Genomic DNA, 26,183 nt, shown 5'->3' with positions numbered 1-26,183 from the left:
TGTTAAGTATGAAGGAGACGGGGGGCGCTTTTACAGACTGCTGCTTGATTTTACATTTTTAATACTCTGTGTGTTTCCCTTACTCCAAGTACCTTTGAAGAAGTGTGTGTGTAATTGCTGGTTTTATTTCTTTTACACCAAGTTGCCGACTTATATGCTTCACGGCACTATTTCCTCACTGCTTACTGGGGCGATCTCGTCACAGGTCAGCTGATCTTTCCATTTTGCACATATGTGCTGAAGAGGCCCATCCGCACAGCAGGCAGTGCCTGATGCGCGCCAAAGGCATGCTAAAGGCGTGCCCATTTGCACCCATCAGGGCCCCTTCTGGGCCATGGACTATAAAAGAGTTCAAAATAAAGGTGAAGAACTTCATTCCATGTTACGGCTCCCCGGTAGGGGTGGGCCTTAAAACTGTGCCATTAAGCATTCCCCGACCAAGCTGCTGAAATTAGCCCCTGGCACTACCTGTTTTCCCAGCAGCTGGGCGTGTATGATGCCAGTGGCATTCACCATCTCTGATAATGCGGCTGATCCTGGGTATGGGGTGAGCTTGCGGATTCCTTGCTGTCTGGCCTTCTGATTAATGCTCGCTCTAATTGAAGGCACTTTGTATTGCATATCGTGCTTTTTTTCATACAGGGCCGTCTTTCTTTCTGTCTAACCTGATTAGTTCCATTCCTAGATAGTCTCTGTGGTCCGCCTGTGATAATTTGCTTGAAGTCCCTTGTTTCTGTAAATCTCAAGCTGGAGGGTGCACCATTTTGGTGCTTGCTGCGACATTGTGAAATTCCCTTCTGGCCTTCCCGAGAGATCTCGGATCACCTGTGCTTCCATAGAGCTCTTAAGACCTTTTTGTTTTGTGAAGGGTATGAGTTATGTAGTGTCCCTTGCATGGTGGCTACCGCACAGATGCCTTATGGCCTTGGTCTGAACTTAGTACAACATTACACCATTACCGTACAGGTGAGAAAAGTTACCAGCTGAGGCAGCCCCAACGACCCATGAATCTAGGGGCGAGAGATGAGACAAACTAAGGCAGATGCAGCATACACAGGCAGGCAAACCAATGTATGGCAGATGCACAAGGTGAATGTAACATGGACAGACATGAATACAGGTCACCAATATGAAGGCGAGAAGCGCAGAAGTACAGCCATTTTCCTAGCACAGAGTCCCAGCAGGCCTAGGAATTAGCAAGGCCTCAGACAAGATGAAATCATAAAAACATTTTATAAGCTTTGAAGCTGCCCAGACAGTAGTTAGCAGCAAGTGCTCTGGTCAGATGCACGGAATAGAGTAATGGATATGCAGAACGCAGGGACGCGGTAACAGTTCCCAGGACGAGAGGCAGTAGACTCCCAAGTTAAATAAGTTACAATAAGAGCACAAACAGCCATTGATGTCTAGATGCATGAGATCAGTATACCAGAGACTCTACAGTGGATAGACAAAGTGTCTCCCCAGTGGCCTCAAAGTACAACATGCATGTTAGAATTAGCTAAAGCCTATTAAATGGGAAGAAATTCATTCTCTAACACGGTCCCCCAACACATTAACAAGACCTGCAGAACACTGGCTATTTGTTATGAGTCAAGTACAGCTAAGACACCTGCAGAAACTCTCTAGCGCCCACACAGACACCAGATGGTACACAAAGCCAAATACAAAGGAACAGATAGTCCACATGGCCTGGGAATGATGGGGAGTACTTTTAATTGGAATTGGTGTAGACCATGGACTTCTCTCTCCCCTTACCCCATGTGTCTCATATTTTGACACCTTGTCAAAGTGTCCAAGGTTGGTGAGCAAAGTGCCAACCGATAGAAATCCCTCTTGCCACACTGCCCATGATGAATAACGCCAGCCAATTAGTGGCCAATGTAATGATGTAGTGAAAGTATTATCTATGATGGGTTGGGCTCAGAAGGAGCCATCAGAGATGTACAAGCCAAGGAGGAAATGAACACCTATGTATTCAATATATATTTTAAGATATTAACCAATCTTAGCCACTTAAAATGTGTTCAACTGAGATCGTATTATGACGTAATTGTTTAAGTATTTTTAGTACAAAATCTGCTCACACTCGTAATTTTGAGAGCTGCTTGTATGCTCTCCCGGTCGGAAATCTCTGCCAAGAAGAAAGCTAGGTTTTGTCGTGCATTTGAGTATTGACTTTATTACTTTTGGTAAATTGGGGCCTGTCTCTACACTGTGGTAATACTGGCATTGTTAACTTTGTTTTCTTGCAGCTGGGCAATACTGGTATATTTTGTCACAGCTAGCATAAAAATGTGTTCTTACAGTGGGAATACTGGTATTTAGCACAGCCAACATGAAGGTGCTCAAACGAAGGCCTACGCACAAAGGCGACTTGCCCTGTCCCAGCCTATCCACGCCTTCCCAGCCGTCGGCCGGAGACACTGCACTGCGGCCGCCCCTGCCCCTCGATGAACACGCCAAGGTACTCTATAACTCTCCCATGCACATGCCGCTCCCACTACTAATGTTCATCCTGTGAAATCAGCTCCTTAAGGCTCTGCCTACTGCACCTCCCATCCACACCACACATCTAGGCATGGTACCTGCACTGTATCCTCTTTACTAAGACTTACTACTTACCTGTGAACTGCTACCATTTAGCCTCTGCCTGCCCCACTTAGAAAATCGAATCTAGGCATTGTATTTTGTTGAACTGCTACCTACTGTGCCCTTCCAACATTTAGCCTCTGCCTGCCCCACTTAGAAAATCATCAAATCTAGACATTGTATTTTTGTTGAATTATGACCAACTTGTGACCTGCCTCTACCCAGCACTAGTCGCACAATCTCCCTGTCATCTCCTGTCACATACCAGCTGCACACACACAAAGCCACTCTCCACTATCATGAAGCCCAAGAATGCACCTCCCAATCATAGCATAGATTGACTCTCCCACACTCTCCCTGCCACACTCCGCTCAGCCAGCCTAACAGCCCTCTTTATAGCCCTCACTATAATGGCCTCTACGCCTCCCCACATATACCCAGTATACCTCACTCAGCGCCCGGCACTAAATTCTCATGCCGCAGCACCAGACTATAACATCACACAGTCTCAGCCACCTAGCCTAGCCACCAGACTCCGCAATCCCAGAAATCGATCACTTCCTAGGTATTTACTCTGCTCACCCACTCCCATCACGACTAGAAACACAAGATTAGGCACCCGCACGGCACCACTAAAACACACTAAGATGAGCAAAGGCACTGCCCCTCTCCCTCCACCACCCCAACCTGCCTCTACACTACCTCGCACTAAGCCCCTCACTACCACACACCACAACCAGCACACCTCACCCCATACTAGTACAAACAAAAACATCAAAGGCACACAATACGCACCTCTTAAATGTGCACTACTGAACGTACCATCCCTACCTGCACATGCCCTCGAGATAAATGATCTACTGTCCACACTTAATCTGGATTTACTATGCATCACAGAAACCTGGCTCAATGATGCCTCCTGCCCATCCATCGCACTAGCCCTGCCCATAGGCTACACCATCCTTAGGCAAGATAGATGTGATCAGATCGGAGGGGGAGTCGTCCTTATCCACAAAGCCTCACTGTCCATTAGACTAGCAGACCTTAGTACATGGGGATGTAATGCTGATATCCTATCAGCCAAGCTTACGCTCTCCCCCAATAATCTGATCAATATCCACATCCTATACAGACCTCCCGGACTAACCAGCTGACTACCAAGAGTACCGCTCCCACCAGCTCAGCAACAACATTAAAAAGTCCTCCAAAATCCTTCTATTAGGAGACTTAAATTTAAGATACAATGATCCTAAGGATAAATCCGCCACAACCCTAGCTAAAGAATTCGCAGACTAAGGCTTCTCCCAAGGAGTCCTCACCCCCACTCGCTCCACGCACCCTTAACTGGGTCATGGATCACAACTGTGCATCCAACATTACCTCAAACACTGCCCTTCCATGGATAGACCACACATACATCGAATTCCTTATCCCCACCAACCCTAAACCTAAGACTCTCACCCACACACCTCCTGCCACAACAAGAAGTTCTAAAGAACTCAACGCAGACAACTTGCGTCCCCACCTTAAAAGCCCTTGCCTAGCACCACCTTTCTCTCAGGACCCAAATATACTATCAGCTATCTTCAATGATACTCTCACCAATGCCATAAACTCTATAGCCCCACTTGAAAGCAGGAAGGACAAAAAATAATTTCACTGCAACTCTTGGTTCTCGGAAGAACTCCAAACCCTCCGATCTCAAAAGCATCAGTCTAACAACTGGAAAACCGATCCCAGTGACCCAAATAAGAGCCTCTTCAAACAAATAGCCCTCCAATATAAAAAGCCATTTTAGCAGCAAAATCCAACTCCTTCAATTATAGGAATTCAAAGGCCAATTCCCAAGCTAAAGAACCATTTGCAATCTTTAATGAATTAGTCACTCCTCCGGCTACCGCTAACAAGATAAATAAAGACAAAGCCTGGTGTGCTAGCATTCAGTCCGCCATGTTCAACAAAATAAGACTCCTCCAGGACAAAATCCAAAACCACTGCAAAGCCCTCCCAAACCAAAAAACCAACCGCCCTACACAAGACAAGCTTAGTAATTTCAAACACACTCAATTCTCCTTCAGAGACGTCACCGAACCTAAGGTCCTTAATCTCATCAAAAACCTCAAACCATCCTTCTGCAAAGCAGACATTTGCCCTCCCAAAATCATCAAGGAATGCGCTGACAACCTACCACCCCAGATTACTGCCTTCATTAACGCATCCTTCCAAACAGGAACTGTCCCAAACAATCTCAAGGAAGCCTGGGTGCGGACAATCCTAAAAAAGGCCACACTTGACCCTGCACAACCCAACAACTACAGACCGATAAGGACAGTCCCTTTCCTCCTAAAAATCCTGGAAAAAGCAGCTCACATCCAGATCAAATCATACATAGAAGCTAACTCCATACTAGGCAAAAGACAATCTGGCTTCCGTGTCGGACATGGAACAGAATCCGCCTTATTAGACCTAAAAAATCAAATCTCACAGATCATGGACAAAGGCAAACCTTCCCTGCTCCTCCTCCTCGATCTATCAGCTGCTGTTGACCTGCTAGATCACCAAACACTTACCACCCTCCTCACCCATGCAGCCCATTTTTCCAATCAAGCAGCATCCTGGATCACTTCCTTCCTTGAAGGAAGAGCTACGAGGGTCTACTCCGACACAGCAAACGCAGATCCTACCACTATAAACTGCGGTGTCCCCCAAGGATCTTGTACAGCCTCCGCCCTCTATAACCTCTTCACAAAACCCCTCTTCGACCTACTTGACTCCATGGGGGTTGCATATACAAACTATGCAGACGACACTCAAGTACTTATACCCCTATCTGGACTATCACCAAGATGCCACGGCCCTTCACAACATCTATGCCACTATCCAAGCTTGGATGGCAATCAATGGCCTCTGTCTTAATGGGGAGAAGACTGAAATTCTCATCCTTGGCCAGACAAACACATTAACGAAACTAAGCCCCCAATACGACAACTTCAACATAGACAACTCAACCATCTCCGTATCATCCTCTGTCAAGACACTAGGTGTTCACATTGATGCAAATCTATCGATGAACAAACAAGTCAGCGCCATAGCCTCTGCATCAGCGTTCAGCACTAAACTCATCAATGCCATTAAACCCTACCTATCCACCCCCAACCGCTTGGCCATAGTTAGAGCAACTATAGGAGCCAAACTCGATTATTGCAACGCTCTCCTAGCTGGCACCTCCGCCAAGAACATTCACAGACTGCAAACCACACTAAACAATGCCCACTGAACCGCTATGAGCATCCCTAGAAGAGACCATATATCCCACGCCAGACGTGAAGCACGGTGGCTCCAGGTCAAAGACCGTATTACTCTGAAAATCCTCACCATCACACACAGATGCATCAACAAAACCGCTCCAGCATACCTATCTGAAGCAATATCAAGGACTACATCCACTCGCCCCACCAGAGCCCAGTAAACCAACCAGCTACACATACCACGCATAAAGAGCCACAGCTGGAGGTCCAGGCTTCTCCCATATTGCACTGAAACTTTGGAACTCACTCCCTGCCACCCTTAGAGCTGAAACTTCCACCTCAGTCTTCCACAACAACCTCAAGGCCACTCTCCTCAACTAGCATTGCGACTGCCTCCTCCACTTCTGCCATGCATATTGTAATATAACACAAATATAATAAAACTATATTGTAACCTGTATATATATTGCTAATGACTATAACTATACTGCAACCTGTATATATATTGCTAATGACCATGTAACTAAGTAACTAAGCTTTGTACTGTAACAAGTGCCACGATTCCCTCGGGCTGTTGTGCGCTATATAAATACGAATAAAACAAATAGTGGCAATACTAGCATACATTGTGGGCAAAGGCATCATAAGAACGTGTTTCAAAATCCTCAAGTGCACTGTTGGTGACATGGCATGTATTTATTTTTTATTGGTTACCTCACGGAACAGATAATAAATACATTGTATGGCTTTTGGGCAAAATGTGTGAAATGCACCAACCACTCCTTGGTTAGCTCAGCCTCCTGCACTACGCTTGTGCAATTATGGGGAAGAACGAACAAGTTACTCACCGTAGAGACTTCTGTACCCTTAGTCCATAGTCCACATTCCTCCTTACTTATGGGAGTCTGTCCCGTGGGGATGGGACTGGAACACTTTTGCACAGCACAAAAATAAATATTCCTTTGAGAAATGTAGGTTGCACAGTAGGCTCTGCATATTGGGCATGGTTAGAGCCGCTGGCTCCACCTACACCCGTAGGTTTTTGCACCCGCTATACGGGACACCTGACTAACAGCCTAATTAATGGGGGGTGACGGGCGTGGCATATGGAGGACAGGGGACTATGGACCAAGAGAACAGTAGTCACTACGGTGAGTAACTTGGTACTCTTACCTCCCGTCCCCTTTCCTCCATGCTTACGGGAGTCTATATAGCACTAATCACCTTTGGAGGCTGGCAATAATCTATGAAAATTAGTTCTGTAGTACTGCCTGGCCAAATCTGGCGCCCGCCCGGGCTGAAAAGGTCCATACAGTAGTTTTTGCAAAAGCAGATGAAGACCAAGTTGCTGCCTTACTGATGACATCCCATGGGACGTTCCTTTAGAAAGCAACAGCTGTTGCCTTAGCTCTGACTGCATGGGCATGCACACCTTTGGGTACGGATTTCTTTTGTAGCTTGTATGCTTCAGTGATACAGGAGACAATCCATCTTGCTATTGTAGCCTTCGTTGCCTGAACGTCTGGTTGCAGACTGTCAAAGGAAACAAACACAAAGTCAGTTTTTCTGTAGGAGCTCGATCGTTCTAAATAAAATATATGTGCCTGCCACATGTCAAGTGTATGCAGAACTCTTTCCCAGTCTGTCCGCAGGGATGGGACAAACATAGGTAAAAGGACCTCTTGGTTCAAGTGAAATGCAGACACTAGCTAAGACAAATATTGCCCCAGTGTAGCCCGCAAGCCAGTTAGTGATGAATCTGACGCTATGTTGTGCACGTGAGGCGCATCTTGAAAAGGCACCCCTCGTTGGAGTTTCACGTCATCCTTCCACCAGGTAGGGTCTTGCCTTAATTTGGGAGGAATCTGGATCTTTTTCAATTGCAAATTTCTCTCTTGATCCCATGACTACTCTAGGTGAAGTTGGAATCTCCTCATCTTGAGACAAGCTAAGGGGAGAGCTAGAATGGATGCCATCAGGCCTAGGGGGTGCTGAAACCACCAAACCAAGGTGACATTGCGACTGAGAAAGTGTGCAATGGACTATATCTTTTATTCTCTGGTGCATGAGAACAATTCTGCTTATGATGGAGTGCTATCTGAAACCTATGAAGGTTATGTCTTGTGTAAGCTGCAGGGGAGGCTTGTTGTAGTTGACCAAGTCCCAGCCTGAACAGCAAATCTACCAATAGCTGTAGAGCTGTTGAATCCTGCTGGTATGATTCCGCACAGACTAGTCAGTCATCCAAATAGGGGTATATAGGAATCCCCTGTGCTCTGAGGTGCGCCGTTATAGAGCTCTTGAATTTTGTAAAAACTCTGGGGCTGCATTGAGTCCAAATTAAAGTACTCAGTATTGATGTTTGTTGAGAGAAAACCTCAGAAATGTCTTGCGCCCACAGAATAAATTGGAACATGGAGCCAAGCGTCTTTCAGATTCAATGCGCACTGTGAGAAACCAGAAGGTGTTTCACCCACTAGTCCCCAGGGATCTGTCATCCAGGTGGCCAGGACACGGCCATCGTTTTTGGATCCAGTTCCTGGGAGTAGAACAGTGTGGGAGGATCACCTGGGTGAGAGGTCTTTGGGGAGTGGGACACCGGATGGTGAGAAACGGTATCCCCTTCCCTGTAACACCTTTACCCCACCCTATTAGGGAGGACATTTAGGAACTCAACCCCCACCCTTTTACAACACAAACACTTTCTCACAGAGGGCCCATTACGAGACAGAGCCGTATACCTGACATGTCCCGATACAATGGTCAGGCAATTACTGACCGTCACACACACCTGACTTCCTTTACATTTCCCCCACAAATAAAAGGCGGAGCACAAGAGCACACTCCGAGCGAGGCAAAGCACATGAGGAAACAGCAGTTCCAAGATGGCAGTTTAACAAGAGGAGAAAGACGGTGAAACAGAAGGGGATTGCAAGGAGGGAAGATCCCTTGACCTTTTCGACAAAGAACTGTTACTTTCATGAAACCTCAGGAATAGAAAACCTAAGACCAGAAAACCCAGATAAAGAATCCTGTATTATGTGTTGGAGGTACCCGGAGCTCTTCTGGTCGATAATCACGGTGGAGAGAATCGCCAGCCACCGTGGTACTGTCTTTGGCTCCAGCAACAAAGCAGCATCAGTGAAATCAACACTGACGGCAAGTTGGGTAGACCGATACATAACCAGTCTGAGTTTAAGCTAAGGTTGCAGGCGGCAACATTGTATGGCAAGAGCTGAAACGAACATTGTTTGGAACGCGTGTGATAACCAATGTGAGTGAAGTTGAACGGCAGATGCTCGATAGTCAAAAGGTATCGTATCTTGGTTTCAAAAGTTCAGAGTGGTTCGGCACTGCGTGTGTGCTCATTCGAATGTCTCTGCGAAGTATCCAGCTGAGAGTTGACAGCAGTGAAAGAAAGAATTGTGAATTGAAGTGGTCCTGCGACGGGTCAAGCAAATCCTGTGCATAATCGAAAGTCTTCGATGTTGATACATTAAAGCAAGTTGGTGGCAAAGTGGATGAAGTTGGTCCGAACCCGGCAGAGGAAGACTAATTGAGAATATTGTAAGTGAGAATCCTAAGAAAATTGTGTGCATGTAAAATACTGAAAGGAAAGGAGCTTTATTGTTCGTTTGTTGCATCACTCCCTATGAAAGAAGAGACTTTGAATGGTAAAAAAAACTTTGGTACAGAAGGCCATGATGTTGAAGTTTTGAACTGCACCCTCATGCTAGAGAACCCATGGAATGTGCAAAGCCCGAGTGTGCCGCCTTGTCCCGTGCTTAGAATGTGGGGAAGGGGAGCCAACGGCTCAGCTATCCTGACATATGATTTCTTGAACACTTTTCTTTTGCATAACTTTATTTCCCACACTATTTGTATTTAGAGCGAAGGACTGGCCATAGGTTTATTAGTATAGGCCCTTTTATTTTGACAAGGCACAACTAGGACCGTGTTATTTGATGGTCGAAGCTTGCTCCCATGTTTAGATTTCGGTTTAAATAGGCGTTTTTTAAACCCAATTGAAGTTCAATAAACACTCATGAACTGTGGTTGCTTGCGTCTGTCTTACTGTTATACCATGCCTTCCTTATAGCATAGCCAGTCTCCCTGATGAAGAAAAATGGGGGAATGATTAACTGGCACACCTTGGAGACTACTAATCAGGCCCATGAATCCTGTGAAATGGTACATTGGGTCAGAAGGAAGTCTGGCTCCTACTGGGAAGGAGTGGATCCGGACAGCAGTCTCATTTTTTTTTTTATAGTGTCCAATGATGCAGCTTGGGGAAAAGAATTCACTATTTGCAGTTCTCTGCTGCTTTCTTCTCTTAACTCACAGATTTATTTGGTAGTCTACCCTTTTTCTCTTGGTAGCCACAAAATCCACCAAAGCTGTTGCTTTTGTAAGGAAGGCATGGTAACAACAATCGATGCAAGTTTCAAAACACTTGATTTTGTAGTTTACTGGGGTTGGTGAAACTTAACTGGCCCCAACCTTAAAATGGGAGTAGTCTCGACCATAAAATAAACAAGAAACGTGTCCAAGTCAGTCGAGTCAAAATAAAAAGGCCTAAACTAAGAAAACGTAACCCGACCCTCCTTCTCAAATGAAAAATGTGTAAAGGGAATACAAAAAAGGAAAACAATGCGTCTTAAAAGAAATGCCAGAATGGCTTAGGAAGCATCTGCCTTCCCCACGTTCCGAAGCACAGGGACTCGAGGGTTTCTTAAAAGGGATAGGTGGGTGGCACAGTTCTATGAGTCTTGCACACTCTGGCCTGCTGGTAGAATTCACAGTTCAGGCTTGGACTTCAAGCTTTTGACAGTCTACTCAATTCTTTAGGCGTAGTCCGCCATACCACAAATACACAGCTTTGGCTTTCACTTCGACACTATTCAACACAAGCTTCCCTCCGTCGGGCTCGTGCCTGCCTCTCTTTTCACATTCAACTCTTCACTTCATCACAGTTCAGCACAGGCTTCCCGTCGCCGGGCTCCAGCCTGTCTTTCTTTGTGTGGGTTCCCTTAGCCATGTTCGGCCCTTCACACTTTTTACTGTTGAAAACTTTCCAAACTGCAAGGCTTTTACGTAGACCTCTGCATGACCAATTCGACCTCCTTTTAAAACAATGTGATAATCAACAATCTTCACAACACCAATGCTCCTTGCTACTTGTAGTTTTACTTTTGCCCTCTTAGCGGTTTTCAAAGTCAATATTGATTGCGTTTCATTCAATCCCCTCAATTCGGGATTGTGGTTACTTTCTTGCCGTTGTTTCCCCGCTTTCCATAACTCAGAACATTTCACAGAGACTTTTGAATGTGCAATTCCGTTTTCGCAGGACCACTCTTACTTTGCATGCTTTTCTCAGTATCCCATCATTGCTCTCTTCATTACGCGTTTTATCGGCACATGCACAACCTTCAACTCTTGCTACATGCCTCGTTTGCACTTCACACAAACCAGGTTTTAGTTTCCCTTCAATAACTCACTGGTTGTGTTAATTGGGCTTCTGTCAATGCTTTTCCTGTAGCAGTCAAGGCCGTTCCCCATGCCACCTCTGCTCCTCCCCAACTCCGTCGTTCACCCGAGAAGGTAGCGGGCCGCCAGGAAGCACTTTGAAGGTTTCTCTTTTCCACTCACTCGTTTTCAGTCGTAGAACGCTTAAGGATTCCCAAAAAGGATGGAATTCTCACCTTTTGTCCTGACAGGGAGTGTTACCAGGTGACAGGTGTATGTAATTCGGATTATGTGCCCGACTCTGCCTGATCCAATTAGAAGGACATAGCCATTGCAAATCAGTAGAGGTAAACCTCCTGGCCTCATTCCTCATCTTCCTTGGCTCAGTAATGTTGTCAATGTGAAGTGGGGAGGAATTCTAGGAGTTGTAGTTTCCCATAAAATAAGCAGGGATAGGGATTAGATGGGTTAGGGGAAAAGGGGATACCCTCTCTCACCATCAGGTGCTTCACCCCCACTCCTCAAGGACCCCCTACCCAGGTGATCCTCCCTCTATTGTCCACCCCCAGGGTCGGGATCCAAAAGCAATGGCTTTTCCCTAGGCCACCGGAGTACAGGATCCCCAGGGACTAGACTGTGAAACACCCTCTGGTTTTCCACACTTTTGAAATCAGACCGGCCCTTCCTGGAAGCTTGAAAGGGCTTCCGAGGAGCTTTACAGGGAACAGTAAGAGATTTTGCAGTTAGGGTACAGGTTTTCTTCTTATTCAGCTCGTCATCCATGGATGAATGGAATAAGTCATTGCCCTTGAAGGGAAGATCTAAACTGTTATCCTCTAATCTACTCCACTACTGATAGCTCTTGTGGCTGTATCATTGTGGTGAGTGGCAGATTCTCTCAAGTCTTGAGCAATCAATTTGGCTTTAGGTAAACCTGACTTGAATACTGCCATTCTTTCCTGAGGAAGGTATTGCTGAAAATCAGCAATTTCCAAACATAACCTATGGTTAGCAACTGACTTTAGTGCAGAGTTTGCCTGTCTCAAATGAAGGGACATATTGGCATAAACCTTTTTGCTGTATGTGTCCAGCAACATATCTTCTCTTGATAGAGTATTAGAGCTTTGCACTCTAAAAGATTTATTCTGAGGTGTTTTTGAAAAAAGTGTAGCAGTTGCCAGAACTGAAGACAGGTTTGTGGTTGCTGAATAAAGGTTGATGTCACACCGCGGCCGTGGAAACTCTGGGCAAGATGGAGGCGGTATCGAGCCTCTGTGCCGGTCCGCTTGACGCGCTAGTCGTCTTGGACCGGCAGGTATAACAAGAGACCACGCCCCCTGCAACTCGCGTTGCAACTCGCTTTCGTTAGTCTCTTGACTTTCGCCCGCGCAGCAGTGCCCCGTCCAGGGTGCATTATTTCTCTTGCTCCCTCTGGTCCTTTGCTATCCTGACAGCTCCGACTGAGTATTTCTTATGCTCGTATTCCCTGTCACCCGGTCGCGGTGTGTTCTGTGTCCGCGACTCCTTACTACGTTCGTGTCTTTCACTCTTTCTCCCTCTCCCGCTCGCTTTCTCTCTCTCTCTCTTTCTCTCTCGCTCTCCCTCTCTCGCACTCGCACTCTCTCTTTTCTCTCTCTCTCTCGCGCTCGCACTCTCTCTCTCTCTCTCACGATCTCTTCCTCTTTCATCGTTCACTCCTCTCTTACCTTCCTCCAGAGTTCTATTGTGGCAATCCTTCCTCTTAAAGCCTCCCGTCTGGAACAGTTCCTCGCTTCCAGTGATAGGGCGAACCCCATTCTCTCCCAGAGCTTCGCTTGGAACAAACCCCTTTCCGGGGAAATCAGACCTTCTGTTAACTTATGGTTTCAGCCGATACAGGACAACGCCAGCCTCTCCAGTCTCCTATCTCCAATCTCCAGTCTCCAGTCTCCAGTCTTCACATCGGATTTGCCAATACCATCAATTGACACACAGGGTTTTTTCTGCCTTAACAGGCTTTTTCCCTGTTTGAGGAGCGGACTCCCCTGGGTTCACCTGACTGCCAGATCCATCGGCGGGCAAGGTGGCCTCGGGGGGAGACCGTCCCTATCTCTTCGAACGGAAGAAGGGAAGAAGGACTAACCAGTCAAACGACGAAAGAGGGAGTTCCCAGACAGAAAGAAGAAGGAGACCAAAGTCATCAAACCCTGCTGAAGTATCAGGTGAGGAGTCTCAGGGGAACGGAACTTTTACACACTCTGACAGTTGATGCATCTAGCCTCTTTTTTGCTGACGGAGGGCACACAATGGGGAGTTTTCCAAAGATTTTGGCTTCAGCCAGCACATCTTTTTGTAATGGAATTCTTGTTTTGCCAGATTTATTGACAGAACACCTGACAAAACACTGGGCTCCCCGTCCAATTCTATGGAAGAGGACAGCCCAGGAAGTCTTGAACCCCAACCATCCTGGTATGGAAAGCCATTGCAGACAAGGGGATAATCTCTTCGCTCTCATGTTCGTCATCAATGTCAGTGTCCACCCTGTGTGTGTGCAGGGGGAGTCTTTGATTAATATAAAGCTATCGGGGTGGAGTCCTGAGGAATGTCCAGGCTAGCAAAAGTAGTTTTGTCTAATTCCAACACAGGAGTGAAACTGTGCTGTTGGACAAGCCCACTTGAGCAATATGTGATGGAGCAGAGGACTGCGTCGGAGTATGATGATCCAGAGTTGGGCTCGGTTGAGGAATAACCTCCTTTATTACATTTTTTAAATTAAGTCTTCATAGGCTCTGAGTGCATGATTATTCAAAACATTTTCAAAGAATCTATCCGAGGAGGAGGCCGAAGATGTAGAGGCTGTTGGTGTCCATGTGGTTATCGAGGCAGATGCCAGGTACCAAGTTGGTTGCCTGACTGGGGGAAGAGCCCCGAACCTGAGGGAGGATGATGGCACCAGGTAAGTAGTTGAACAAGTAGTTATTGGAGACCATTGGACCCTAACATATTGCTTTCATTTACTGTGCAAGTGACCGGAATTGGATTTTTTATTTTAATTGTTCATTTACAACACACTTAATACCAACGAGTGGTTTCTAAGCACGGGATCGGGATTTGAACCTGTGTTGCGCTGCGTTGTCTTGCTTCCAAGACAAACGTGTTGCCCCCGAGCTATCCTTCCTCCGCAGATGAGGCGACAAAGTCGAATGAATCGAATCTGGTGACCATACCTCAGAAATATCCTCTGCCACTCAGACGCTGGAGGTTTATGCTTTCCGTGCCCGTCACCACACAACAAGGTTGTGAAAGTGCCCCACAGGTCTTACTGTTTGATAAATGTGTGATCCGAGGCAATGTAGACACAGTGGGAGCTCTGCTTAATGCAGAACTCATATTTCTATAAGACCCTTGCAGGCAATGAGGGCGTTCCCCCGTAACTAAGCCCTCAGAGGAACCTCTGGAAGGTCATAGACCCTCAGATTCTTTGGGCCCAGTAGGCTTATTATGCTGAGGCATCACCTTGGGTCTGGAAGACCCGGTAATAGACCTCGGGGGGTCCTCTGTGCTACCACCGGTAGAAGCCTGGATGGCCTTGGTGACCGCTTTGGTCACAGTCCCCTGAAATTAACTAGTTGCTTGCACCGGTAACAGCCGAAATGGCCTCGGAGCAGACGCCGGTAGCACAAAGGCTAACCGCAACAGGACCTGCACCCCTCCCACTTGTGCGGGCTGCCAGACTTACCTGCTTCGATGACTGAAGAAAATAATTCCTTCATTTTGCTCATCAGAGGCACGGAACACTGCTCTCCAGCGCGCAAGTCTTCGTCGAAGTGTCTGAGGAGAAAGGGCAAAGCAAGAGGAACAGGCCACCCATCGATGGTTGGGCCTAAAAACTCTAAGAAACGTGCGCAAGGGCCCACCAACACAAAATGCCTGCGGCAACAAGCACAGGTGGAAAAACTGGTAACACGTGTCATAAAAAGTTACGGATGTTGCGAGAAGGCGAGTAATTAATTGAAAAATTACGAGGGAAATAATAATTGCGCAGTATAAAAAAAATGCTTCAGCTGTGAAACTGTCCAGTCCCGTTAGCAGAATAAATGACTGACAGTAGGCAGAGCTAGCCACGCCTGCGCTATATAGCCTACCGTGCAACCTACATTTCTTAAAGGGAAATTCATTTTTTGCTGTTAAAAGTGTTCTAGTCCCGTCCCCACAGGATGGACTCCCGTAAGTATGGCGGAATGGAGACGGGACTTAAAGAGTATTTACGCCTCACCAGATTGAAAAAAAGAAATACCTGCCGCCACTGCCTTCATGCTCCTCAACGCAAAGTAAAACTCCTCCAAAATAGTTCTGGCACCACATATCTATCAGCCGAAAAGAAGCAAGGCAATCAGATTTTGTAAGCTATTAGGCAGCAATAGAGATGTACCAAAAAAAGTAGTGGAGCTGCGACTCCGGCAGGGGACAATGTAGATAGGAGCCTGCTTCTGGGGTAGAGGAAAAAGAGGTGCAATGCAATCAGATGGCAGCACTGGCGATCCCACCTATAGTAGCTAATAATAGCGGGAAATAAATAACTTTGGGAAGGTTGGCTGATCCATTCATGGCCCCACCATTACAAGACCATCTTCTCCCCCTTCGGGTTTCGGTCCCTAAGAAAGAACTATTTTGCCGGATTCATAATTTGTTGTTCCTGAAAAGGGTGTCGGAATGACGCAATTGATCCAAGAATTTGCAGAGTGATGTATGCGGTCCAGCATTTGAGGAGTATTGTTGTTGGTGCATTGATAGTGAAGACAGATATTGAATCAGCCTTTATTAGGCTGATTTCACCAGGATGATTATTTGTTGGGTTTTCAATGTGATGCACATTTATAATATTGAAAATACATGCCAATAGGCTGTTCAGTACTGCACGTATTTTGAAAAGTAGAGCACTTTTCTAGAGTGGGTCACCAGGAAAGGGTCAGGTGCCCACCAGGTACTGCGTTACTTGGACAATTGATTTTCCTAGGCGGCCCTGTGGCACAGCAGAGTGCATGCACAGTAGGCGTTTTGCGGAGGCAATGTGCAGTTTTGGTGTCCAGCTAGCACAGGAACAGACGGAAGGGCGCAAGATGAAATTGACCACCTTGGGTATTGAACTAGATTCAGTGGATGGTGTGTGTAGACACCCATGGGGGAGGGTGTGACTCTTTAGGGAGGCCATTGATGTTTCTTTACCGGAAGCTGGGTGACATTGCCTCAGCTGCAGATGTTCATGGACCAGTTGAATTTTGCCCTTCGGATCATACCGATGCATGGACCATTGTTTAGATTAATCGCAGGTGCCATGTATGGTTTAAAGTAGACAAACACGAAATGGGCTTGTTGGGCAAAACACCCTCTTCAACACCAAACTCAATAAAATCTCATCCACAAAAAGAGGGAAAACAAAATTAATGTGACCTGACAACTAGGATAATGCCCCTATCGAAAGACTCTAAATGCCCCCAGAGTGACTACCCCTAGTCTGCGGTGATGTGCTGACTATCTAGGATGAAAAGACCCAAGGAACTCTCCCTGACTGTCTACCACCTCAATATAAGTATGCAACCAAAAAGAATATATACACACACACACACATAGTACTGGACTGGTACCATTCCTTTTTATTAATCTACTGACCAGACTATTCACAACATATAAAAGGGCACCAAGTCATTTATTTTATGTCCCTGCATAAATATTAATTTAGGTACACCTGTAGACACTTGATTCATTAGACTAGTGTCAATGCTCATCTCACATAAATCATGTGAATAATGTAAACCAATGGGAATCACGCTTACATAAAGAATCCATGATGAGCTAGTGTCGCACTGCTCATTCGGATATTTCTAAAAAAACACAATGTTGCATCGATGAGCTCAAATTCCTTCTGCTCATTCCAAATTGGCAAACCGGTTTCAGTGGTACTCGGCTTCTTAAACCACCTTCTTCGGGACAGAAAAACATCTTGGTTAGCTTCCAGATCTTCAAATTGCTTCACTGTATCACAGCATCACAGGATTCGCCTGTCAAAGTAGTTGGATTTGCAAGTATGGGGGGTCCTTTTGGAGGACTTTTGACAGGTGCATGGTATGGCCAACCCTATGATTTCTAGCAACGAGATTGGGCTCTTCTCTGATGCCTCGGGCAGAGTGGATGTTGGGCGATACTTCACTGAAAATCATGCATGGCTAGGGGGCCAGGAGAATTGGTCAAATGAACATTGGCCAAAAATCTAACATTTTTGTAACTTTTCCCTATCGTAGTAGCATTGACAGTGTGGTGAGCAGAGTTCAAGTACAAGAGTGTGGTGTTTTGGTCCGACAGTATCTCAGTGGTCTAGGTGACTAACAGGCAGAAGGCTTCATGCAAAATGGTGTTGCGGCTGTTGAAGCAGTTAATGTGGCCTGCTTGAGATCAAATGTGCGAGGAGTAGAGAATAATGCACCAGATTCTTGATCCAAGATGCAGGAATTCAAGAGCTGGCACCTGGAAGCAGACACACGGATGACCGGATTCCGTGAGGCACTATGGAATCTTGGTGCCCGACACTACCAAACTTGATAGCTGGAACATTAGCACCCAAGACCAAAGCCAACATGAGTAGGCCTTTAAGTGTTTTTGTGAATTTTCTCGAGGCAGTCAAATGGTTCCTCCAATATTCTTAAGGGATATTTACATGAGTGAGCAGACAGTGACATTAGCCAAGAGACATTTAGAGGCAATACCCACCTTTGCTGTCTTAACCAGCAAGGGCATGTGGGTCTAGAAATGTTCTAGTTAAGAAAGCCTTGGTGGGTTGGGGGTAGGTCGTGCAAGAAGTCTCCAAATAAGCAAAGGTCCCTTCATGTCAGAAAGTTGGGTGCCCTGTTTGTTAAGTTACAGGAGGTTTGCAGCAGCGATTAGGGGCTCATGCTGTTTAGTGCGGCATTTGTCCTAGCATGTTATGGGGGCTGTCACAATGGGGAACTAGTCCCGCAGAGTGTTGTGCATTTCCTAGTTTCAGTCCAGGAGGATATTTCAGAAGGTATTGAGGCAGGTAGGGTTAGGAGATGGGATAATCATTACACTCATTTAGTATTGGCGCGGCGACGACAGAGGCAGGGATGGGCAATGAACAAGGTAAGTGCATCTGTCGAAAGAAGTACGACTCTCCAAGTGTTATGCGAGGCCCAGGCTCAGTTATGAAAGGTGAAGGCCGTTGGGATTTTGGGACTTTGTACAAACAAAGAAAACTAAAACTGTTCTTACCAGAGAATGGTGAACTGCGGCATGGTGTGGATCTTCAACCATTTGTTTGTTATGCAGGCCTTTGAACAGATCCAGGAACAGGGCCTCGGGGTGGGGGTGCCATTAAAGGATTGACAATATTCTGAATCGAGAATAGAGACACGAGTGTGCATCAGTTGAAGAAAGACAGAGGCACAATCATCAAATCAGGCTGTGGTTAGTGCCATGTTGGGGCAACAATTTGGCAGCCTGGGTTAGGACATGCCTACACGAGGACATGGTGGAGGAACTGGAATTGGTTGGGAGGTCTGCCCACATGCAACCACTGATGGGGACTAGGCGAATTTGTGGCCAAGGATGGACAGAAGGCAAGACCATTCAAAGTTTCTGCCAGAAAACTGAACGAGATGGATCAACTGACAGCATGGGACCAAGTCTGATTTGCATATGGTCTTTCCCCTTGTGGAGTGGCTTGGCAGGTGAAGAACAATGGTCTGGAGGGTTGCCCTGAGCAATGCCAGAGGTTAAGATGCATTCTAAACCTTCCAGCCATCACCTCCTGTGTTTTGCTATAGTCACCCAGAGTATGACTGGTGTGCCCAGATGCAGGTCATAGCAGTTCAGGCTGGACTGCCCCTTTTGGAGTGGGACCAAGCCTGATTTTTCTATGGTCTTTCCCCTTCTGTAATAGCTTGGCAGGTGAAGAACGATGGTCTGGAGGGATGCCCAGAGCAATGCCAAAGATTCAGATTAATTCTAGAACTTCCAGCCATGCCACCTCTTGTGTTTTGCATGAATTGACAGCCTGCCACGGGTGTTAAAGAGTGATCACACACAGCTTGCTCCGGGGTAACAATAGGTTTCACATTAGTGTGACCAGATGTCACGGTTTTGCCGTGACTGTCCCGGAATTTGGTACTCTGTCCCCCTTTCACAAGATTTTGTTTCTATTGGAAACTGCTGTGTTCCCGGTTTTTGTAGTAGGTCTTCATAGCTGGCAGGCAGGAGTGCACAATCTCGCACAGAAGAAATGCTGCCTTTTACAACAGTGTTAGATTGTGATAAATAAATGACAATATGAGTTTATTTGAACAGTAAAACGTAAAACCCCTTCTGCTCCAAACGCTGCTTAAGTGTAGTACCTGGACAGCCTCTTTCAAGAGTTAGTGCTACTTTTATATCAGTTGCCCTGTCCTGGTTTTTTACTTTTTAAATCAGCTTACCCTATTTCAAATGGTTGCTTTGCAGTTATCATGTAAAGGCACGGAAGTGTTATTGAACGAACTAGTATCCTTTGCTAAGAAGACTTTCCCGGGGTGAGGTGCCAAGAGATTGGTTGCGTTCAGCCGGTTCAGGGGGGCTCACCCAGACCGGTAGTTCTAGTGCGCTGGGGAGGGGAGGGCGTGGGGGGGTTTGGTCACGATTATATGGACATCTTTGTTCGCCCCCATTAGTGGTCCTGAGGATTGCGGTCAGCCAGTGAAGTTGCCCGGCAGGCACTCGGAGGGTCTAAAACTGGCAAGGGGTACAGGGGCGGGGTGAGCGGCATCAGGAGATGGTTGGTTCAGGATTGGGGTTACTGGGTCTCTTGGCTCCTGGGAGAAGGGGTTGCCCGGATGCGGGCACCGCGCCGCACATAATGGGTTACTGCGATTTACTATTTATTGGATGTACTGTGTTTTTTCATACAGGATACATGTGTGTGAATAATAACACTGAGAACTATTGGAATGCACACAAATTGATGTATTTTATTAGTGGATATTTCATAACTTTATTGATTGCAAACTTGTAAATAAAAACAGCCAAGTGTTTTGTTACCAAGTTGGGAGGTATGGTGTGCGTTTCTTGCGGGCCCGGGCTCCTGCGCCTCCACGAACGATGCCAACACCCCTCTGCACAGACACACAGGGCGCCTGTAAATGCCAAGTGCTGACACTCCATGGAGAAGGGTGCAGGGGGGCTTCGCGGAGTCCTGCCCCATAACGCTGCATAAACACTTGTGTATGAGCGCAATACAAATAAATATATCATATATCATAAAATGTGCGCCCGGACAAACGGCCATGGTGTGAGCAGCTGGGCGTTTGATGAGAATGTAAGGCCGTGCTGTGAGTACCAGACAAAGATTGGGAGTGTCTGGGTATTTGAAAACAGTACCTGGATTTTTTGCTGAAAACCCTGCCATTCGCAGGAATACCTGGGGGCATCATGCCCTTTACCCGCATATGATTCGAGTACCTGGAGGACAATCATGGGATTACTTGGTGCAGCAACTCGCTACAGGGTGCAACATGATGGATACCAGGTAATGATTTGGGTACCTAGGCTTTTGAGGACAATGCCTAGCAATCGTGTGAGCGTGCGTCAGTACTTTATAAACAATGTGAGTACCTGGATATTTGATGGCAAAACCTGGCATATGGGGGCGGGAAAATTGGAAGAGGGGAATCACACAGCAAATGCACCTCTGACCACGATAAAGTGCAATACAAACTTTAACAACAATGCCAGCTGTGTGCCATAAAAACAAAAGTTTCACATATTGTGTCAATACCTGGCAACACATAACATGTTTATAATACGGAAAAAGTCAAAGTGATATATTGTTTTTGTTGTTGCAGTTTGTCGGGCACCTTAAGCATTTCACTGGTAAACGTCGCCAAAGGCAATAAACACACCAAAGGTTGACGCAGCAGCGCATCCTTAGACTTAAGTTACCGGCGTGCGCCATCTAGTGGTTCAAAGGTGCATTACTCTTCGTTATCGGTGCTCAACTTGGGTTCGGTCATATGACTCCCCTATCCGAAGATTTATATATAAAGTTCTGAATGTATTTATTGTGGTTGTATGGAAGTGTGTTTACAATGTATTTACTGTGTGTTTAGTTTTAAATCATTTAAAATTGTTCACATGGTTTTAAATTGTTCAATTAATATCTATGTATTGGTTGTTGTGGTGGTTCATTAATTTAATGTAAAGTAATAACATTTTAAAAAGTTCTTAACGAACTATATATAATAAATAAATTAAACAAAGTGTTGTACTTGGTGGAGAATGTCGAGTGTGATGTTAGTGTGTACAGATCGGGATAATAAGTCTATTAAGCGATGATAAGTCATTGAATTTGAATCCGAATGCATCACTGCGCGGCTACAGCAGGACATGGAGAGTCGCGACTGAAACGCCAAGTAAGCGAGCATCGCAGAAAGTGCACTGTAAAGACAACGTGAGATACTGACCGGGGAAGCCAACGTAAATCCCAGCAGCTAACACTTAGAGCCAGGTGTGGGCGAGCGACGCGCCAAAGAGCATTTTCTTTTTTATAATGCCCTAAAATAACAAAACATGCATACCTGGAGACTTTGATAATGCCCACATAACAAAACCCTCACAGCTAATATTCGTAACCCTTGTAAATATCGCAAGTGGACATGTTCACTAGACCTAACACGAGCACAGTTTAAGTAACATTGAAGAAAAGGTGTACTTCAAATGCCCAACACACTGCACAGATAGCATGCGCGTGCCATGGGCGAATCCAAACCCACCCAGTACACACACTGGCATCACTTGTGAAAATGTGGTTTTAACTTGAAAGCCATTTCACAGTACAGACTTCGGGGATGTCCAGGCTGGACTACGGACAGCAGTCAAGCACAGATGGCTTTGTCAGGTGAAACCATCACAATAACCGATCTAGGCCAGTTGACCAACACATGGCAGACACTCCAGTGCACACATTCGAGATAGGGCGAAGCCCAGAATAAGGGAAACCATTCTTTAATGTTGTATGTGTGTAGCAATATTGCCTCCATTCTGAAAACGCATACAGAATAACACAATCATACAGATATAATTTCGCGATCAACTTTATGCAGTTATTATTTTATGGAAAAAAATTCCAATATTGATAACTTTTTTTATTCCTCATACATTAAAAAACCGTTAAAATCACCAGCATGCAGAATAAGAAAAAGCCAATTCCTGCCTATTGAAAGGAACGCAGAGTGCGCCCCTTAAAACAAAACATAGCGATTTCTATTTGGAGTCAACTTCCCTAACATATGCATCTACGAGAACAGTGATAGTTGAGGCGCCCACCCACTTCCATGCAGCCAGCTACAAAGAGCAGAGATTCTTAGCAAGTTCTTCGGATACGTAGTTCCTTCATCTGCAGAGAAATTCAGGTGACACGCACACTCGCACACAACTCGTCGGCCGCACGCTTCTAACTCGCAAGGTGCAAGTGTAGTTACACCACTAATGCCTGGGGAAACTCCACTTCATGCAGATCTCTGGGGAATCTTGTGTTCAGCTATAATGTCCGTTTTGCAAGGAAGGGGACACCTAAAACTGAGACTCTATTGGGCACTAGCGTTCATGAACTAAAGAGCCCCTTGACCTGGTACTTGTGATCAGGGACTTTCCTGCAGTACATTTAGCCATCCTACTTTTAAGTCCTTAGGAAACCTTCCTGAAAGGGCGTCCTTGACATTTTAGAAATGCATTAAAAAAAACATCAACATCAAGACAGATGGCCATGAATTAAGATTCGGGAAACCTTAATAAAAAGTAATAGGGTTATTTCAACCTAAACTGTCAGCCCAGTTTGCTCCTGCAGACATTCTAATAAGGGATCCTCAATAAGGGAACCCGGACCCAATAATGTTACTATCTTCTATTATTGTGATATTGGTTTACATTTTACTATAAAGGAAGGAGGATGAGTGGAGAAAGTGCATAATCACAAGGATTTAGCACTAGGCCTGTGCTGCACAAAAGTGCTCGTTTTGTCAAGCAAACCAGGAGTAAAACAAAAAAAGCCCCCGTTGATCCCCAGCCATCTTCAGAAAGAAGCTTTTGTACTTCTGGGATGTGACCCAGAAGTTTTCTATAATTTTTAGGAGATGCAAGTTAGCCTTCTGTGACATCTCCATGCTCCTTGGAACACCTTCCCAACGAGTTCCATAACTGGAGAGAGCGAGGAGGGCGGCGGTCGAGAAGAGAAAAAACATTGTGGGCTAACGCTACAAATATATATGAATGAACTTAGCCTGTATCAGTGGTTACTATACCTTCGCAAGCAGTGGGAGATCCAAGGGCGGTGGGGGAAAAAAAAAAGACAGTGAAAAAGGAACAGCTTCAAATTTCACTAGTACCTCAGCTGCTTGCAATGTTTTCTTTAAGATCCCCCCATAGGAAAAAGTCCTGCACAGCGCACTGGGAGGAGACGGGTGGATGCTGGAGCCACAGTGAGAGATATTTTGCAGGCTAAAGGGACGGAGAATGAAATTAGGACACAACCCCATTTCCTGCCCTTCAACGGGATGGTCACTAAAGTTCGAACTCCATAAGCCAGGATGGTATGGTTTTCCCACTGGTTTTACATTTGCTTTCATCCTTGATCAAACGGGCCTGCTCTGGCGGTGATTCAATTGTGATACCAATACTAATGGCTTCTCAGTCTCCCTAGTCAATGTAATGTGTCATTTGTATAGCGCCTTTCACCATTGGTATGGTCACAACACGCTGTAGGTTGAATACCCCCGGGGGACCAAAGTCCAGGTATGGGAAAAATCAGGGAAAGTGCTTGTATGTGTGTGTTCATGTCAGCCAATCAGACGATATGAAGGAGTGGCCAGTCCCTGCTAGGCACCCGTGTCGAGCTGGCATGTGGATGGGTGGTGAAATGCAGTCTAGAGAGGGTATGAAGAGCGGGATAGTCATTATGTGTGCAGCTACATATCGATTTTATTTAGTGAACCGTAGCTGCATTCTTATGGCAGAGGTGTTGTGCATAGTGTCTGAGTGGCGAATGATTGCAGATGAGTGCGGGTTGGCAGCCATGCCTTCGGCTAATTTCCATAAGCATAGCGTTCAATATGGGTTCAATACATTGGCTGCACTCTAACAATTACCTAGATTGAGTGCCCTAGCACTTCACGCTTGTACCTCCAACTCAGGCGGGATCTTTGGGAAATCAATCTATGTTGAGGTAATGGGCCTAGAAGCAGCTTTTGATAATACAGATGTTGAGCACCTCTGGCACAAGTTGAAACTATGGGGCATCGATATGGGGCTTCTTCGTATGAGAAAACGTCTGTATACACACAGTTCGATAAAAGTTATACTAAACAAGCAGGGAAATGTATTTAGGTCAATCCCAATTTTCAAAGGTGTAAGGCAGAGATGCGTCTTTGCCCCTACACGGTTTAATATTTACCTCGCAGACTTGTGGGAAGAATGTAAATCGTGGAAATGCTACGCACCCAAATGGGGAGACCTTAGAGCAAATATTGCCTACGCCAATGATTTGGGTCTTGGTGGACACCACAGAGATAGGTCTACAGACACTTTTGGTGGCTATGGAGAGCCATCTACTCAAAAACCAATTGAATATAAACTCAGACTAATTCTTCGTAATGACCTTTACGAGCAGACAACGTGAAATCCTGCACATGGAAATAACGTGACTTGCCAATTAGGAAGGTCTCTAATAGCACTTACCCTGGGGTATTCGATTTCCTCAAAGAGTCATTAATCAGAAAAGGAAAATGTAGGGAAAAATGTTAGTGTATCTCTATGATGAAGGTCTTAAAAATGAAAATGTGTGCCTATTCTTTGATTCCTCTTATTGAACTCTATAAGCTAAAAATAACTGCCATGGTGCTATATTGATGTGAATTTATAACATTCAAGAACAAAACATTCTTTTTTTGAAAGGCAAAATCTGGAACCCAGTTCTGAGCCTACTGAAATCAACACCAATTAGTGCTGTCCAGTTGAAATTGGGTATTACATCTTGGTGGGCCCAGTTTGTAAAACGTAGCATGTTTCTGTTATACCAACTAAAGTTTGTCGAAAAACCTAGTATAGGCTACTATCTTCATGAGTTCCTAAGGAAAAAGTCCAATACTGCACCCTTCCGGGAAAACTTCCACAAGCAGTGTCTGTTTCTTTAAGAATCAATAGAGATTATAGATACGGACTCAGATTTAGTGATGAAAAAGAAGCTTACGAGGTGGAACAAGTATATGGATATGGCGGACTTAGAGAGACAAATTGTTTAAAGACAAACATGCATACTACACTCGAAGGGTAAAGTAAGAGTATCTAGTCAAATTTCCCTCTCAAAAATGTAAAATGCCTTAATGCCTTTCCCACATTGGAGGTCATAGGGCCAAAATGAAATATACCAAAGGAGTTAAGTGGAAGTCGTGTTTGTGGATTGGCACCTTTGGAAACAATGCAACATTTGGTCTTCGAATGCCCAAACTACAGGACTGAAAGAATCAGATTGCTAGGGCCCTGGGTGCATTGCATTTCCTCAGTTATTAATCCTACCCTGTGGGAGAGACTTATGACGACAAACAACCAGGGTCTAATACTAGCACTGACAACATTTTTGGTGATAATTCTCATGGAATTGGAAATGGTGCTCCAGCAGGGGGCGCATAACTGGTTAGAATGCTGGGATAATATATGATATAAGGAACTGCAGAATGTTTATGACTATGTGCAGAATAATGTTGGATTGATATACAGTTCCGGGTAGGCCGGGAATAATCGATTTTCGGACTGCATTCAAATGGAAATTTTAATTTGTTTGGAAAGCACGATATTTTAGATCTT

At 45.5% G+C, this 26,183-nt stretch overlaps 1 protein-coding gene across 1 annotated transcript in view; it reads right to left on the bottom strand.

The window, feature by feature from the left end:
- MYOF (myoferlin) overlaps positions 1 to 26,183 on the bottom strand; it is a 1,388,224-nt gene that overhangs the window by 3,814 nt on the left and 1,358,227 nt on the right. The window lies entirely within an intron of this gene.

The sequence above is a fragment of the Ambystoma mexicanum genome, chromosome 8 (genome assembly GCF_040938575.1).
Source record: "Ambystoma mexicanum isolate Mex_15411 chromosome 8, UKY_AmexF1_1, whole genome shotgun sequence".
In the NCBI taxonomy this organism is placed as follows: Eukaryota; Metazoa; Chordata; class Amphibia; order Caudata; family Ambystomatidae; genus Ambystoma; species Ambystoma mexicanum.
This window is presented reverse-complemented; position numbering and strand designations above follow the sequence as displayed.